The 14,648-nt window shown below is 49.3% G+C and overlaps 1 long non-coding RNA gene across 1 annotated transcript in view; it reads right to left on the reverse strand.

Moving 5' to 3' along the window:
• The window catches only part of LOC134911850 (uncharacterized), a 34,383-nt gene extending 24,725 nt beyond the window's left edge, over positions 1-9,658 (reverse strand). Inside the window, exons 1-2 of the long non-coding RNA XR_010176897.1 lie at positions 9,619-9,658; positions 3,777-3,844 (exon numbers count right to left, since the gene is read on the reverse strand). This is a non-coding gene — a long non-coding RNA (uncharacterized LOC134911850). The remainder of the gene's footprint in view (positions 1-3,776; positions 3,845-9,618) is intronic.
• Between the last annotated feature and the right edge of the window lie 4,990 nt (positions 9,659-14,648).

Here is a 14,648-nt window from a genome sequence, read left to right on the forward strand (position 1 = left end):
CTCTCGATGTCGTGAGAGCTTTGAAAATTTATGTTGCCAGAACGGCTCTTGTTAGGAAAACGAAGGCTCTATTTGTCCTGTACGCTTCCAACAAGATTGGAAATCCTACTTCCAAGCAAACTATTGCACGCTGGATTTGTAATACGATTCAGCACGCTCATTCTACGGCCGGATTGCCGTTGCCGAAGTCAGTGAAGGCCCACTCTACCAGGAAGGTGGGCTCATCTTGGGTGGATGCCCGAGGGGTCTCGGCACTTCAACTTTGCCGAGCAGCTACTATGTTTGCTCAATCGGTGCTGCAGAGTCGTCCGCACTCTCCCGCCCAGTCTGGAGCTTTATATAGACCCCATGGTCCTTTTGGAGTCCCCAGCATCCTCTAGGACGTAAGAGAAAATAGGATTTTAATACCTACCGGTAAATCCTTTTCTCCTAGTCCGTAGAGGATGCTGGGCGCCCATCCCAGTGCGGACTGTTATTTGCAGTTGTATTGTTAGTTGTTGTTTTCGGTTACACGAAGGTTGTGTATCGGTTATGTTCAGCTAGTTGCTGTTTTTTCGTTCATACTGTATCTGGTATTCCTGCTAATCCAGTTGTACGGTGTGTTTGGGGTGTGAGCTGGTATGTATCTCACCCTTACTGTAACAAAAATCCTTTTCCTCGAAATGTCCGTCTCCCTGGGCACAGTTCCTATAACTGAGGTCTGGAGGAGGGGCATAGAAGGAGGAGCCAGTTCACACCCATTCAAAGTCTTATAGTGTGCCCATGTCTCCTGCGGATCCCGTCTATACCCCATGGTCCTTTTGGAGTCCCCAGCATCCTCTACGGACTAGGAGAAAAGGATTTACCGGTAGGTATTAAAATCCTATTATCTTCCCTGATCCGATGAGATCCAGGCATATCTAGTGTGGTGTGACTGTAGATTCTATTTGGTAAGAATCAGACGCTGCAGAGACCTAGAGTGGAATTGTGCATACTCCCTCCTGTCGATGCAGATCCCATCAAACCCATCACCCGCATTGCTGCGTGAATGGATACCGTTTGACTGTGTGGCAAGTCCTGAATCCTATGCTGAACCCTGGATATCTTGTTGCGAGGTAAAAATTACTCTCTGTAGACCTGATCCAGTACAGCCCCCAAGTGAGTCATCCGGTGTGACGGAACTGGAGATGATTTTTCCAAGTGATGAGTCACTCGTGCCTCTGCAAACACGTTACTGTCTGTTTCAGATGACAAAAGAGCAGTCTCTGTGACTGTGCCAGAATTAAAAGATCGTCGAGGTATGGGAAATCCTTAACCCCTGCTGGCTACCCCCATATATTTGGTAAATACTCTGGGGACTGCGGTTAACCCAAAGGGTAAGGGCTAGAACTGAAAATGCTGTTTGGAGGATAGCAAACCTTGGACAACACTGTTTGACAGTGGTATAGGAACATGTAGGTAAGCATCCTGTATATCCAGGGATACGATAAAACCCCTGGCTCCATGCCACACATAAGGAACGTAACGATTCCACGTGCAACTGAGGTTCCAAATGTATTTGTTCAGCATTTTAGGATTGAGCATGGGCCGAAATGACCCATTTGGCTTCCAACTAAAACCAGGTTAGAGTAAAACCTTGCCCCATTGCCTCCTCAGCCAAGCACATACACCATATGTCTGAACCTGCGGTTCCTCTCGTACTGAGCAGGATTACTATGGCGACAACTATCATTGCGCTTAGGGGGGATTTTAACTTAGAGGCGTTCAGTCATAATCCCACAGGTGGCAGGCTGTCTTGAAGGCAAAAGCATAAAATAGAGATACCGTGCCAGATCTGTGTGTCCTGAAGAAGTCGGCTCCCCAGCCTGGGGTCTCCCAGGCGGAGGCCCACACCATCAGACTGATGGTTTATTTTTCTACAGCACCTGGTATTTCCAGATGGTTTCCCATCTGAGTACTAACCAGGCCCAACACTGCTTAGTTTCCCAAAAATCAGGTGATATTGGGCCCATCCAGTTTTGTGGTGTAGCTGTAGATCTTCTGATAGCCCAATGCTTTCCTAGTCTTCCCCGACTTGTTAGATACCAAAAAGGGCCGAAATGTGGAACTTTTAGGTTTGAAACTATATGTGAAAGGAACCTGACCTTCTTGGAGTCTGCTTCTGACTCCAGAATATCTGTCAATTCTTAACAAAAAGAATATTTTCAGAAAAAACAATGATTCCAAAACCTTCCTAGATTATGAATCAGCTTCCAAGTACCCAGCTAAACTGCTCTAAGAGCAGGTATAGTTAGGGCTGATGCCCTGGAGTAAATATTTTGCCCATATCCAATGCTTCCAGGAACATTGCAGTTTTTTTTATTTTTATTTTTTATATGAGCTATATGAGATCTTTGTTCTATTGAGAAATCTCCTTCCAATGCATCAGCCCAGGCAACCACTGCCTTTGCCATTCAAGCCGAAGCCAAGGCTTGGCCTTATGACTGCCCTAGAGAGGAAAATAAATGTTTTTTTCCACACTCCTATCCGTGATGTTGAAAGCAAAGACAATGTAGATTATTTTGCATCTACTTTAGGAGCCACCTCCCCTTTTTTTTAAACAATCCCCAGCTGGAAGAGGATAATTGGAATTTAATTTCTTATCGGGCGTAGCCCAAGCCTCTTCCATGATTTCCGTCAGCTGATCTGACCCTGGAAACTCAGGTTTTGGGATGTTTAAACACAGGTGCCTTGGTTTTTAACACAGGCTCTGCTGTATCCTCTAAGGATAGAATGGCTTCATTGCTTTCATTAGCTCAGCTAAATTCCAGAGCTGAGACCCACCTCTTTTTCATATGATGAAGTAGAATAAATTGGGCTTTCATCTTGTGATGAATCTGAACAATGGCCCTCATTCCGAGTCGTTCGCTCTGTATTTTTCATCGCATCGCAGTGAAATTCCGCTTAGTGCGCATGCGCAATATTCGCACTGCGACTGCGCCAAGTATCTTTGCTATGAAGAAAGTATTTTTACTCATGGCTTTTTCTTCGCTCCGGCGATCGTAATGTGATTGACAGGAAATGGGTGTTACTGGGCGGAAACGCGGCGTTTTATGGGCGTGTGGCTGAAAACGCTACCGTTTCCGGAAAAAACGCAGGAGTGGCCGGAGAAACGGGGGAGTGGTTGGGCGAACGCTGGGTGTGTTTGTGACGTCAAACCAGGAACGACAAGCACTGAACTGATCGCACAGGCAGAGTAAGTCTGAAGCTACTCTAAAACTGCTAAGTAGTTTGTGATCGCAATATTGCGAATACATCGGTCGCAATTTTAAGATGCTAAGATACACTCCCAGTAGGCGGCGGCTTAGCGTGTGTAACTCTGCTAAATTCGCCTTGCGACCGATCAACTCGGAATGAGGGCCAATGTGTAGCCTGTGAGGGTGAAGATTTACTTACCACCGGTTCTGAGAAGCTGCTGCTAGGAGTGATCCACCATAAGTGGATCTGCATATAAGGGCTAATAGTGTAACCCTATCCCTGGTACAGATTTTTTGGGGGAATTATCCATTCAACTTATTGTATCAAGTCTGTGCAAAGATAGCCCAAAGCGGATATACTTTTACCTGCCTCTGCCTCGTATTTTTGCTCAGCTAAAACATTATGCACACAAGCCATCCTGAACCAGATCATGAGAGGATAATACAGCTTTGCAAAACAAACATGGTATGAGTGTCCTCACCATTGCCGCACTTATACATGATAAATAATCAGCACTTCCACAGTGTACTACACAATTTTGTGACTGTAATCACTTTAACCTTTTTTCTTTAAAATGATATCCATCCGACCCTACTCATGCACCAGCATTGAGGATCTGCAAAACAAACTGACAGACATATATAAAGTCAGCATCATACTAGCAGTCAGTCACATGTTATACATTAGTATAATAAGCAATATGAGTACATCATCAACTACAATAACATTTTAAGCATGTAGGAGAACACATTTACTGAATCATGTTTAACAGATCTAACGTATTCAGACGCAATGCAAAAGAAACAACAGTAAATGTATACAGACTCATATACAATATGCACTTATCTAACTATTCATACTCAAAAGGTAGATAGAGATTTATTGCTGTATTACCCATACTCAACAGAGTGGGATACAGGGAGACTCGCCCCGCTTCCAAGATCGACCATACGTTAGCGAACGCTGAGTGGATCCAGACGGTACTAGTGTACACTGCTGCTCCCTGAACCTAGTGAACACAGACGCTCCGGTCACACAACCGCCTATGCTGCGACCGGATCCCCTCGTGGTAGTGCTCGGTGAACACAGACGCACCGGTCACACAGCCGCCTATGCTGCAACCGGGTCCCCTCGTGGTAGCAGTCAGTGAACACAGACGCACCGGTCACACAGCCGCCTATGCTGCGACCGGGTCCCCTCGTGGTAGCAGTCAGTGAACACAGACGCACCGGTCACATAGCCGCCTATGCTGCGACCGGGTCCCCTCGTGGTAGCGTCTGAGACGGAAGCGGGGAAACAGTTCATGGCGGGAGACTCGGCGGAAATTGGTCATGAACCGGGGGAGGGGTGACCAGGAGAGCTTCTGACTCCCCCTGCTGACATCAACCCTAGGGATCGCGGCCTCATGCTATTCCTGGTGCCTATGATCCCTAAGGCCTAGCGCTGGAGCACCCGCGTTGGCGGCGTGTCAGCTACTGTTTGGTAGTCTCCTTCCCAAAACAGTGCGGCTGTGTCCGTATTCCCCTTTTAAGTGGAACCGATGCCTTACCTTCTCCCCGTGCTCCGGACACAGCCTGGTGACGTCTGATGGACCTGCTAGTATATCTGACACAGACGCACGCCGAAACAGCACTGTACTCGTGGGTAAGAGTTGTCGCGACCCGGCGGAGGGTCGTTGGAGCGACTCTTTCTAATATGCGTATAAGACGCTGTTTAGAAAGATCACTCAGAAAAATAGTAAGACTATAAAAATAAGAAAGCTTAGGGCTGCTAAAAAACAGCAGCCCTCTGACCATGGTCCAGCTCCTGCCGCACCAAACAAAAAACTGATTTGCCTGAGCCAGTTGGCGGGGATATATGGACGGGCCCATTGCATCCTGGGAGGCCAGAAAGCTTTGATCGATTGGTGCCAATCCGCTGACGCTCCATCATATCCCCCATTGTTATCCTGTGGATAACCTATGGACCCTGCTGCAGAAACTCTTGTTAGTATTGTAGTGGAAATGTTGGGTACCATATATTTGGGTACATATGACAATCTGAGTGCTGGGCACACTTCTCTTATCCACAGCTCCTGGTATTCACAGATACACTATGATGTCAGTAATGAATGCCATATGACTATTTTGGCTGATGTCATAATCAGAAGGGGAAGTCTCCCTTCATATGAACCAGCAGATGGAAATGATCAGGGGAGTCCCAGCTGGTAAACCTAGGTATGATGTTGTTGACAAAGTGAGCACTGTCCATATTCTTAAGTTGGAAGCTATGTAAGCCTTGAAACCAAGGGCATGGCTACCATAGATGCAGGGAGTGCAGCTGCTATGGGGCCCACCTTTCCTGCCAAAGCCATAGGTTATATACAGTTTTACCATTGGGTGGTACATAGGGGCCCTTACAAACGATTGGCTTGGGACCTACAATACATCTAGTTAGGCCCCTGAACCTGCTCATTGCAATGTGATATAAAATTAACTGAAGGACATTATAATATTATATAATATGAACTGGGGCACTGTAATGTGGCACAGTATGAAGTAGAGGCACTATAGTATGGCATAATATGAAATGTATATGATAATATGCATTGGGGATACTGTGTGGTATAATGTGTACTGGCACCCCCACAGTGTGACATAATGTGAATTGGGGAACTTCTATGGTCCATATAAAAAACACTAGGGTACTACTATGGGGCATAACATTAACTAATGCACTACTACAGTAGTTTAGAAAATGAACTAGGACACTAATGTCATAAAATTAACAACTGTGGCAAGATGTCTCTCTATAAGCATTGGGACAAAATGTTGCTATGGGGCCCACAAAGTTCTGGCTATGCCCCTGCCTGAAACACTGCAAAATAGCAGCTTGCAAAGGGAAAACTATTTTGTGTAGAGATGTGCCCCGGATCATTTTTGCAGGATTTGGATGTGGCTCTGATTCGTCATGTGGTTTTGGATTTGGTTTTGGCAAATCGCTGTGACAAGATTGACCAAAAAAGCTAAAAATCACATAATTGGGTTCTTTTTTTGTTCCTAGAGTTATATTAACCTCAGTAACATTCATTTCCAGTCATCTCCAGTCAACTTTGACCATGTCACAGCTCACAATGGGCCTAATTCAGATCTGTTCGCTCGCTAGCGTTTTTCTCTGCACAGCGATCAGGTAACTACTGCGCATGCATATGCACCGCAATGAGCAGGCACGGCGTACGGTTACAAAGCGGATCGTTGTTGTGCACTGGTTCTAGCGAAGAAACCATTCACACAGCCGTTCGCAAGGAGATTGACAGGAAGAGGGCGTTTGTGGGTGTCAACTGACTGTTTTCTGGGAGTGGTTGGAAAAACATAGGCGTGTCAAAGCGTTTGCAGTGCAGGTGTCTGATGTCAATTCCGGGCTCGAATAGGCTGAAGTGATTGCAGCTGCTGAGTAAGGTCAGAGCTACTTAGAAACAGCACAAGCTGTTTTTGTACAGGGCGGCTGCACACGCGTTCACACACTTGCAAAGCTAAAATACACTCCCCTATAGGTGGCGTCTATCTGTTTGCAGCGCTGCAAAAAAATAGCTAGCGAGCGAACAGATCTGAATTAGGCCCAATATTCTTTTCACCACCAATAATGGCCAAAGGCTGCAGCGAGCTGGCTGGTTACTAAGTGACAGAGCAGCGGCACAAACACACGCCAGTTTATAGCACATCTATGAAACATGCTACAGCATACTGGGGTACAATGCACAGAACAGTGCAAACAATAGTTTTATATATATATATATATATATATATATATATATATATATATATATATTTTATTATATTTATTATTTTCTATTTGGAACACGTAGCTTGGTCCAATCTGCATGGAGTCACAGTGCTTTGAACATAGGGGGTCATTCCGAGTTGTTCGCTCGTTGCCGATTTTCGCAACGGAGCGATTAAGGCAAAAATGCGCATGCGCATGGTTCGCAGTGCGCATGCGGTTAGTATTTCTCTGACGTCCTAGTGGATGCTGGGGACTCCGTAAGGACCATGGGGAATAGACGGCTCCGCAGGAGACTGGGCACATCTAAAGAAAGCTTTAGGACTATCTGGTGTGCACTGGCTCCTCCCCTATGACCCTCCTCCAAGCCCCAGTTAGATTTCTGTGCCCGGCTGAGCTGGATGCACACTAGGGGCTCTCCTGAGCTCCTAGAAGAAAGTATAGTTTAGGTTTTTTATTTTCAGTGAGACCTGCTGGCAACAGGCTCACTGCAACGAGGGACTAAGGGGAGAAGAAGCGAACCTACCTAAGTGGTGGTAGCTTGGGCTTCTTAGGCTACTGGACACCATTAGCTCCAGAGGGATCGAACACAGGACCCGACCTCGTCGTCCGTTCCCGGAGCCGCGCCGCCGTCCCCCTTACAGAGCCAGAAACAAGAAGGTGGTCCGGAAAATCGGCGGCTGAAGACTTCTGTCTTCTCCAAGGTAGCGCACAGCACTGCAGCTGTGCGCCATTGCTCCTCATGCACACCACACACTGCGGTCACTGATGGGTGCAGGGCGCTGGGGGGGGGCGCCCTGAGCAGCAATAATAACACCTTGGCTGCAAACTGACACCATATATAGCCCCAGAGGCTATATAGGTGTATATTAACCCCTGCCAGAAACGATAAAATAGCGGGAGAAAGCCAGCCGAAAAAGGGGCGGAGCCATCTCCCTCAGCACACTGGCGCCATTTTCCCTCACAGCTCTGCTGGAGGGATCGCTCCCTGGCTCTCCCCTGCAGTCCTGCACTACAGAAAAGGGTTAAAAAGAGAGGGGGGGGCACAAATTAGGCGCAGTATATATATATTATGCAGCTATAAGGGAAAACACTCTCTATAGGTGATATCCCTGTGATATATAGCGCTCTGGTGTGTGCTGGCATACTCTCCCTCTGTCTCCCCAAAGGGCTTTGTGGGGTCCTGTCCTCTGTCAGAGCATTCCCTGTGTGTGTGCTGTGTGTCGGTACTGCTGTGTCGACATGTATGATGAGGATAATGATGTGGAGGCGGAGCAAATGCCTGTGAATGGGATGTCACCCCCCTGCGGGGTCGACACCGGTGTGGATGGACTTATGGAAGGAATTACGTGACAGTGTCAACTCCTTACATAAAAGGTTTGACGACATAGGACAGCCGGCTGCTCAGCTTGTGCCTGTCCAAGCGTCTCACATGTCATCAGGGGCTCTAAAACGCCCGCTACCTCAGATGGCAGACACAGATGTTGACACGGATACCGACTCCAGTGTCGACGACGATGAGACTAGTGTACCTTCCAATAGGGCCACCCGTTACATGATTGAGGCAATGAAAAATGTATTACACATTCTGATAATACCCCAGATCAGAGGCGTATCTAGCACGGGGCGAGCAGGGCACGTGCCCTGGGCGCCATGGCAGCCCCAACAGAGGGGGGCGCCACCGGCACCTGCACGGCCCACTCGCCCCATGCGTCAGGGATTCCGCCGACGCTACCCGCTGCGCTTTCCCTGTCTCCCCGGCTGCTGTGCCTGTCACAATAGACAGGCAGCGGCAGCCAGGAGCCTCCCCCTACCCCCCCCCCCCTGCAAAGTACGCGATCGTGAGTGCGCGATCGCGACCGCGGAGGTGCGCGCATGCGCGTGCGCGACCTCGGGGGGTGCGCGGCCCCTGAACAGTGCAGCCTCAGGTGAGCGGGCCGGGGTAAACTTTATACTTTCTTGCAGTGTCGGGACAGGGGAGGGAAGGGGGTGCGGGACATTGTGTGTGTGTGTTAAGTGTGTGTATGTGGGACATTGTTCTTGTGGGACAGTGTGTGTGTGTGTTAAGTGTGTGTGTGTGTGTGTGTGTGTGTGTGTGTGTGTGTGTGTGTGTGGGACAGTGTGCATGTGTGTTGTGTGTGGGACAGTGTGTGTGTGTGTGTGTGACAGTGTGAGTGTGTTAATTGTGTGTGTGTGGGACAGTTTGAGTGTGTGTTAATTGTGTGTGTGTGGGACAGTGTGCGTGTGTATTAATTGTGTGTGTGTGTGTGTGTGTGTGTGTGTGTGTGTGTGTGTGTGTGGGACAGTGTGCGTGTGTGTTAATTGTGTGTGTGTGGGACAGTGTGCGTGTGTTAATTGTGTGTGTGTGTGTGTGTGTGTGTGGGACAGTGTGAGTGTGTTAATTGTGTGTGTGTGGGACAGTGCGTGTTTGTTAATTGTGTGTGTAGGACAGTGTGAGTGTGTTAATTGTGTGTGTGTGTGTGGGACAGTTTGAGTGTGGGTTAATTGTGTGTGTGTGGGCAGAGGCGTATCTAGCACGGGGCGAGCAGGGCACGTGCCCTGGGCGCCGTGGAAGCCCCAACAGAGGGGGCGCCACCGGCACGGCCTGCACACCCCATGCGACAGGGATTCCGCCGGCGCTACCTGCGACGCTCTCCCTGTCTCCCCGGCTGCTGTGCCTGTCACACTGGACAGGCAGCGGCAGCCAGGAGCCTCCTCCTCCCCCCTCCTCCCTGCACAGTGTACTGTACGCGATCGCGCGTGCGCGCGACCGCGACCTCGGAGGTGCGCGCGCGCGGCCTTAACAGGTGAGCGGGCTTTACAGTTATGTTTATATTTTTTTCTGTCGGGGGAGGGGGGTGCGGGACAGTGTGTGTGTGTTAATTGTGTGTGAGTGTGTGTTAATTGTGTGAGTGTGTGACAGTGTGAGTGTGTTAATTGTGTGAGTGTGTGACAGTGTGAGTGTGTTAATTGTGTGTGTGTGGGACAGTGTGAATGTGTGTTAATTGTGTGTGTGGGACAGTGTGAATGTGTGTTAATTGTGTGTGTGGGACAGTGTGAGTGTGTGTTAATTGTGTGTGTGGGACAGTGTGAGTGTGTTAATTGTGTGTGTGTGTGTGTGTGTGACAGTGTGAATGTGTGTTAATTGTGTGGGTGTGTTAATTGTGTGTGTGTGTGTGTGGGACAGTGTGAGTGTGTGTGAGTGTGTGTTAATTGTGTGTGTGTTATTTGTGTGTGTGGGACAGTGTGCGTGCGTGTGTGTTAATTGTGTGTGTGTGTGGGACAGTGTGCGTGTGTGTTAATTGTGTGTGTGTGTGTTAATTGTCCCGGCGGTTATTGGCGTCTGTAGTGTGCGCCCCGTCCTCCTCCGCTGCCGCTGACAGGAGCGGCGGTGTGCGGCTCTCCCCCTCCTCCGCCGGCTCCGTCCTCCCGTCGTGGCCCTACAGTGTGTGCCGGTCTCCCCAGCAGCAGCAGCAGCAGGTTAGTCTCTCTCACTCCCCCCCCCCCCTCCTCCTCCCCCCCCCATCTCTCTCTCTCTCTCTCTCTCTCTCTCTCTCTCTCTCTCTCTCTCTCCTCCTGTGGATTGAAGTTTGTAAGTATCATTTTCATTTTTACAGGTGCCCCTATTGGATTCTACTGGACAAGTGGACGTGATCGGCGTGGGATGTAGGTAAGTAATCTGTCTCTCATTTTCTCTGACGTCCTAGTGGATGCTGGGAACTCCGTAAGGACCATGGGGAATAGCGGCTCCGCAGGAGACTGGGCACAAAAGTAAAAGCTTTTAGGTCACCTGGTGTGCACTGGCTCCTCCCCCTATGACCCTCCTCCAAGCCTCAGTTAGATTTTTGTGCCCGGCCGAGAAGGGTGCATGCTAGGTAGCTCTCCAGAGCTGCTTAGAGTAAAAGTTTTAAATAGGTTTTTTATTTTCAGTGAGACCTGCTGGCAACAGGCTCACTGCATCGTGGGACTAAGGGGAGAAGAAGCGAACTCACCTGACTGCAGAGTGGATTGGGCTTCTTGGCTACTGGACATTAGCTCCAGAGGGACGATCACAGGTTCAGCCTGGATGGGTCCCGGAGCCGCGCCGCCGGCCCCCTTACAGAGCCAGAAGAGCGAAGAGGTCCGGAAAAATCGGCGGCAGAAGACGTTCCTGTCTTCAATAAGGTAGCGCACAGCACTGCAGCTGTGCGCCATTGCTCTCAGCACACTTCACACTCCGGTCACTGAGGGTGCAGGGCGCTGGGGGGGAGCGCCCTGAGACGCAATAAAACATGTTTAAACCTTATATGGCTAAAGAAATACATCACATATAATTGCGGAGCAATTGCCTGTAATAGTGATGTCACCCCCTAGGGAGTCGACACCTGACTGGATGGTCGTATGGAAGGAATTACGTGACAGTGTCAGCACTTTGCAAAAAACTGTTGACGACATGAGACAGCCGGCAAATCGGTTAGTGCCTGTCCAGGCGTCTCAAACACCGTCAGGGGCTCTAAAGCGCCCGTTACCTCAGATGGTCGACACAGACCCAGACACGGATACTGACTCCAGTGTCGACGGTGACGAGACAAACGTAATGTCCAGTAGGGCCACACGTTACATGATCACGGCAATGAAGGAGGCTTTGAACATTTCTGATACTACAAGTACCACAAAAAAGGGTATTATGTGGGGTGTGAAAAAACTACCCATAGTTTTTCCTGAATCAGATGAATTAAATGAGGTGTGTGACAAAGCGTGGGTTTCCCCCGATAAAAAACTGCTGATTTCTAATAAATTATTGGCATTATACCCTTTCCCGCCAGAGGTTAGGGCGCGTTGGGAAACACCCCCTAGGGTAGATAAGGCGCTCACACGCTTATCAAAACAAGTGGCGTTACCGTCTCCTGATACGGCCGCCCTCAAGGAACCAGCTGATAGAAAGCTGGAAAATATCCTAAAAGGTATATACACACATACTGGTGTTATACTACGACCAGCAATCGCCTCAGCCTGGATGTGCAGTGCTGGAGTGGCTTGGTCGGATTCCCTGACTGAAAATATTGATACCCTGGATAGGGACAGTATATTATTGACTATAGAGCATTTAAAGGATGCATTACTATATATGCGAGATGCACAGAGGGATATTTGCACCCTGGCATCAAGAGTAAGTGCGTTGTCCATTTCTGCCAGAAGAAGTTTATGGACACGACAGTGGTCAGGTGATGCGGATTCAAAACGGCATATGGAAGTTTTGCCGTATAAAGGGGAGGAGTTATTTGGGGTCGGTCTATCAGACCTGGTGGCCACGGCGACGGCTGGGAAATCCACCTTTTTACCACAGGTCACCTCTCAGCAGAAAAAGACACCGTCTTTTCAAACTCAGTCCTTTCGTCCCCATAAGGGCAAGCGGGCAAAAGGCCACTCATTTCTGCCCCGGGGCAGAGGAAGGGGAAAAAGACTGCAGCAAGCAGCCTCTTCCCAGGATCAGAAGCCCTCCCCCGCTTCTGCCAAGTCTTCAGCATGACGCTGGGGCTTTACAAGCGGACTCAGGCACGGTGGGGGCCCGTCTCAAAAATTTCAACGCGCAGTGGGCTCACTCGCAAGTGGACCCCTGGATCCTGCAGGTAGTATCACAGGGGTACAAACTGGAATTCGAGACGTCTCCCCCTCGCCGGTTCCTGAAGTCTGCTCTACCAACGTCTCCCTCCGACAGGGAGGCAGTATTGGAAGCTATTCACAAGCTGTATTCCCAGCAGGTGATAATCAAGGTACCCCTCCTACAACAGGGAAAGGGGTATTATTCCACGCTGTTTGTGGTACCGAAGCCGGATGGCTCGGTGAGACCGATTTTAAATCTGAAATCATTGAACACTTACATAAAAAGGTTCAAGTTCAAGATGGAATCACTCAGAGCAGTGATAGCGAACCTGGAAGAAGGGGACTATATGGTGTCTCTGGACATCAAAGATGCTTATCTCCATGTCCCAATCTACCCTTCTCACTAAGGGTACCTCAGGATTCGTGGTACAGAACTGTCACTATCAGTTTCAGACGCTGCCGTTTGGATTGTCCACGGCACCCCGGGTCTTTACCAAGGTAATGGCCGAAATGATGATTCTTCTTCGAAGAAAAGGCGTCTTAATTATCCCTTACTTGGACGATCTCCTGATAAGGGCAAGGTCCAGGGAACAGTTAGAGGTCGGAGTAGCACTATCTCAGGTAGTGCTACGTCAGCACGGGTGGATTCTAAATATCCCAAAATCACAGCTGATTCCAACAACACGTCTACTGTTCCTAGGGATGATTCTGGACACAGTCCAGAAAAAGGTGTTTCTCCCGGAGGAGAAGGCCAGGGAGTTATCCGAGCTAGTCAGGAACCTCCTAAAACCAGGACAAGTGTCAGTGCATCAATGCACAAGGGTCCTGGGAAAGATGGTGGCTTCTTACGAAGCGATTCCATTCGGAAGATTCCATGCAAGAACGTTTCAGTGGGATCGGCTGGACAAATGGTCCGGATCGCATCTTCAGATGCATCAGCGGACAACCCTATCTCCAAGGACAAGGGTGTCTCTCCTGTGGTGGTTGCAGAGTGCTCATCTTCTAGAGGGCCGCAGATTCGGCATTCAGGACTGGATTCTGGTGACCACGGATGCCAGCCTGAGAGGCTGGGGAGCAGTCACACAGGGAAGAAACTTCCAGGGCTTGTGGTCAAGCATGGAAACGTCTCTTCACATAAATATCCTGGAACTAAGGGCAATTTACAATGCCCTAAGTCAAGCAAGGCCTCTGCTTCAGGGTCAGTCAGTTTTGATCCAATCGGACAACATCACGGCAGTCGCCCACGTAAACAGACAGGGCGGCACAAGAAGCAGGAGGGCAATGGCAGAAGCTGCAAGAATTCTTCGCTGGGCGGAAAATCATGTGACAGCACTGTCAGCGGTGTTCATTCCGGGAGTGGACAACTGGGAAGCAGACTTCCTCAGCAGACACGACCTCCACCCGGGGGAGTGGGGACTTCACCCAGAAGTCTTCCACGTGATTGTAAACCGTTGGGAAAAACCAAAGGTGGACATGATGGCGTCTCGTCTCAACAAGAAACTAGACAGATATTGCGCCAGGTCAAGGGACCCTCAGGCAATAGCGGTGGACGCTCTGGTAACACCGTGGGTGTACCAGTCAGTGTATGTGTTCCCTCCTCTGCCTCTCATACCCAAAGTACTGAGAATCATAAGAAGGAGAGGAGTAAGAACTATACTCGTGGCTCCGGATTGGCCAAGAAGGACTTGGTACCCGGAACTTCAAGAGATGCTCACGGAGGACCCGTGGCCTCTACCTCTCAGAAAGGACCTGCTCCAGCGGGGACCTTGTCTGTTCCAAGACTTACCGCGGCTGCGTTTGACGGCATGGAGGTTGAACGCCGGATCCTGAAGGAAAAAGGCATTCCAGATGAAGTCATCCCTACCCTGGTCAAGGCCAGAAAGGATGTAACCGCAAAACATTATCACCGCATTTGGCGGAAATATGTTGCGTGGTGTGAGGCCAAGAAGGCCCCTACAGAGGAATTTCAACTGGGTCGTTTCCTGCATTTCCTGCAAACAGGACTATCTATGGGCCTAAAATTAGGGTCCATTAAGGTTCAAATTTCGGCCCTGTCAATCTTCTTCCAAAAAGAACTGGCTTCAGTGCCT

The sequence above is a fragment of the Pseudophryne corroboree genome, chromosome 4 (assembly GCF_028390025.1).
Source record: "Pseudophryne corroboree isolate aPseCor3 chromosome 4, aPseCor3.hap2, whole genome shotgun sequence".
Lineage (NCBI taxonomy): Eukaryota > Metazoa > Chordata > Amphibia > Anura > Myobatrachidae > Pseudophryne > Pseudophryne corroboree.